Here is a 232-nt window from a genome sequence, read left to right as displayed (position 1 = left end):
CTAACCACTCCTCTAGCGTCTCCAGTGAACTCTCTGCCCTCAGAGAGTCCACAAACCTGCTGTGGTTTGGATGTTGTTGTCCCCACCGAAACTCACGCTGGGGATTGGTCCCAGTGCGACAGGGATGGAAGGCGGACACTTTAAGAGGTGGGGCCTAAAGAGAAGCCTTTGGTCGGGGGAGGCCCCGCCCCCACGGGCGGATGGATGGGTGGGGCTGTCGCGAGAGGTCTTG

The sequence above is a fragment of the Tupaia chinensis genome, unplaced genomic scaffold (assembly GCF_000334495.1).
Source record: "Tupaia chinensis unplaced genomic scaffold, TupChi_1.0 Scaffold000226_1, whole genome shotgun sequence".
Taxonomy (NCBI): Eukaryota; Metazoa; Chordata; class Mammalia; order Scandentia; family Tupaiidae; genus Tupaia; species Tupaia belangeri.
This window is presented reverse-complemented; position numbering follows the sequence as displayed.